The sequence below is a fragment of the Lissotriton vulgaris genome, chromosome 5, assembly GCF_964263255.1.
Source record: "Lissotriton vulgaris chromosome 5, aLisVul1.2, whole genome shotgun sequence".
Classification (NCBI taxonomy): Eukaryota; Metazoa; Chordata; class Amphibia; order Caudata; family Salamandridae; genus Lissotriton; species Lissotriton vulgaris.
This window is the reverse complement of record NC_141693.1, coordinates 1,574,811,692-1,574,815,210: the sequence shown is the minus strand read 5'-3', so window position 1 is coordinate 1,574,815,210 and position 3,519 is coordinate 1,574,811,692. Positions and strand designations below refer to the sequence as shown.

The 3,519-nt window shown below is 42.8% G+C and overlaps 1 non-coding gene across 1 annotated transcript; it reads right to left on the bottom strand.

Annotated features, from left to right (window-relative positions):
• Positions 1-734: 734 nt before the first annotated feature.
• On the bottom strand, positions 735-807 carry TRNAR-ACG (transfer RNA arginine (anticodon ACG)). Its single transcript has one exon. It is a non-coding gene; the product is annotated as a tRNA-Arg (tRNA).
• Between the last annotated feature and the right edge of the window lie 2,712 nt (positions 808-3,519).

Genomic DNA, 3,519 nt, shown 5'->3' with positions numbered 1-3,519 from the left:
CATCTGTTTTACTTTTACACCTCTTGTGCCTTTTTAAAAGAAACGAAAACACTGGGCGCATCAAAAAACAAATCTGTTTGAGAGGTCGTGGTATAAGTACAACCAGGTGAAGGGATGAGACGAAAATGTAATTTATGATTTATATGGCAACTGAGGTTTCCAGTCTTCTGGAAATGGGCTCCCCCTTGAAGTACAGTATGATGGGGAAGGTTAGGAATCGGGCGATTGAGGATTATTGGTAAATAACTGAGGCGTAGTAAAACCGAATATATCAAAACACTCGCGACCTGTCACCTATCTTTTGCAAGCAAAGGTTGCTTTTTGTCAAAATCGTTTGTATTATTTTCCCCGCAGGAAATGTAGACGTACCATGAATTTGATTGTTTATTCTGAAATGGGTTGTTGGCAAATTCTCATTACTTTATTGTTATGTCAAATTATTATTCGAACCTTGCTGTGACCCTAGAGAAATATGTTCATTTTACAATTAAAATACTGAGTAACCAAAGAAACTCTCTGGTATGCGTATTTTCATGAATATATGTTGTATTCTTTTTAAAGTGTAAATGCCACACACATACATAATAAGCTGAGACCACCGCGAAGTTCACTTGTTTAATTTTTTGATATAACTGTTTGTGTAAATTTGAAGAATATATGAGTGCTTTTTTTGTGATGTAAGTATTTGTGAAAACGTGAATATTTAAATGAATGAAAGTGCTAAAAGGTTATACCGAGCCAGCCAGGAGTCGAACCTGGAATCTTCTGCTCCGTAGGCAGACGCGTTATCCATTGCGCCACTGGCCCACCGTACAATTTTCAGGATGGGGCCATCTCAGAGCATGACAAAGACTCTGGATAACTAGGGAGTTTGAGGATGATACGGTTTGGGGTGTTAATATGAGCGTGTAGTTCAAAGCCAAACGCAAAATACAACAGCAACAAAGAGTAAACACCGAGGTGAAAGGACGTATGGAACTCATAGAATGTAGGAGTTAAGAGGTAGTTTCAATAACTTTCTGCACTTTCGGGAGAGCGACCAATGGAGGCGCACTGTATACTTTGGTCAGAACCCATGTCGGCTGTTCTGACTGGATCAAAGACGCTAAGATTTTGCCACACAGCCAATCAGAGCTATCCTTTTATCTGGGTCTTTTACGCCAGAGTACACAGGCTGAGGTGGTACATGATACATTGAAACAGGCATCAACTGCTTTCAGCTATTCATGTTTCTATGTCAGTCCACGGAGGCTCCGATTCTATGTCAGTCCACGGAGGCGAGGATTATGCTTCTCTTCACTTTACTGACAAAACAGCAGCCAATAAAAACTTTAAACTGGCATGACCCCGGAAGGACAACCCCCTCCAACAGTCTGCACCAATCACTAACAAGTCCAATATACACTGTCCATGTTTAACCATACGACCTCCTCTTTCTTTGCTGCTGCAGCAGCGAGTTAAGTGCCCTTTACGTTTTCTACTTTATTGTGGTTAATGGTTTTAAGGGCGGTGGTTGTGAACGGCGCGTGATCGTGCCCTTGACTTTGTTGTGTCTAATGTGCTCTTGATGCCTTCGCGTTTATTGACTGCGATGTCTTCCGTTGCGTTGTTTATTCCCCACACGCTTCTTTCGTGTTGCTACTGTGTGTTTTATGCCTTCGCCTTTATTGCTCACATTGCTTAATTGGCCCGTTCCGGTCTTTGTGCACGCGAGTCGGCAGTGCGCGTGTCTCGCTCGGTAGGGGGCGGTGGAGCAGGAGGAGACAGACGCGAGCCTCTCGCGCTCAGGAGGCAGTCAAGTTCGCCCGAAAAACAATTGTTTAGGAGGGTCAAGGGGACTATATTTATAGACCATCCAAACTCAAATACCCCTAATCGAGCTACAAAGAACAAGAAGAGTTGGAGGGTCTGTGAACCAAAACAGCTGAGCCTATGAGGTCTTTTTTAGAAAACCACGCTTTTGGATTGCACTAAACCAGACCAGGTGGTCACATGACACAAGTATATGATAGATATCCTATCAGTCCACCCACTTGGCGGAGCCTCGTCATGTAGGACGTCCAGAACCAGGGTAGTGAGTCCAAGCCCAGATGGATTGGCCAGACAACACACACTTCTGGTTCATATAATGGAAGTGTCCATGCCACAGAGTGGTGCTGGAAAAGTGCAGTGCAAACAAAAAAGTGAAGTAAGTGATGTTAAAATGACGGTCGAGGCAAAAGAAAAACTTTTATTGATATTCACCAGGACGCCAGATTAAAAAGAGATGTAGGACAGTGTGAAAAAATCACTGTTTACTTTGCTGTGTTATTAAATAGGCCAACATGTTTCTGCCAACAGGTGAAACTACACCGGCATTCTTCAGGGCCACATACATAAGATTTTGCTACTGCAAAGGTACACTCAAGAAGTGTTGTATGAAGTGAAAAAGACAGACCAATTTTTATTAACGGACTGTCAAAACTAATAGAGTGGTCATGTGAACCATCCTACCGTATCCTTTAGAACCAGTAGTTGATAGAGGATGTAATCCTGTAAACAAAAAACAGAAAAACAACAACTATTGTGTGTTCTTTAAACATAACAAACTAGTCACGTCGTGAAGACCATTAAAAGACTCAGCTGGGCTAGTCCCTACTAGAACGGCCAATCAAAATAATATAGGTTGCATTTGGAGTAAACCACAGTCATTGCTGAACATAATATTTCAAAAAGTAGAGAAGACTTACCCAGCAATGTGTGGGAGTCAAGCCTCACCTCACCCGGCAACGGCTCGGAGATTGAGGCCCCGCTCTACGCACAAACAAATAAATGTAAACATGTAAGCCCAAGCGACTCAAAGGGTCTGTAAAGTATCCTAAGTCAATACTATGTTTTTAAAGTCTGTGCATGTAAATAACTGGTTATATGATTGCCCACAGTGATCACAGTCCCAGGGAGATCAAGAGAAGGTATAACTGCTAGTCAAAACTAGTTTATAATCGCTGACTGGCTGGGTAAACCTAGGGTCAATACCACTATTGACCTAGTAATACTGCTTGAGTTATAAGTATGTAGAACACTCAAAAGCAGCATACAGTTAAGAGATGGAAATGAACTGTAGCGTTCACAGGTAAATTTATAAGGGTGGTGAGTCTGAGTGAGAATACAGCCCAATAATAGACTATATAAGGACAAAAAGAACCATAGCCTACACCTATGGCCTCACTCAAATGGTAGGGAAAGGTCAGATACTCAGTCTTAAAGTTAAGCTGGAATTATTTATCAGCCAAGAGAAAGCATTACTTCTTAAGACCGAGTGCTCAGAATATGCCCCACAGCCAGTAACAGCACACCACGCTCTGCCCACTCACCTCTCCGTCGTTACCTCTCGGCTAAACCAAAGCCGAAGGGGAGGCAACGAGGAGAGGTGAGGCTCGCGCTTATATACCCCACCTAATTGGAGGAATGGAAAACAGCTGCTAGCCTGTAGCAATTTCCGATATACGGGTGTTCAATTCCCTGCGCATGCGCGCCAGT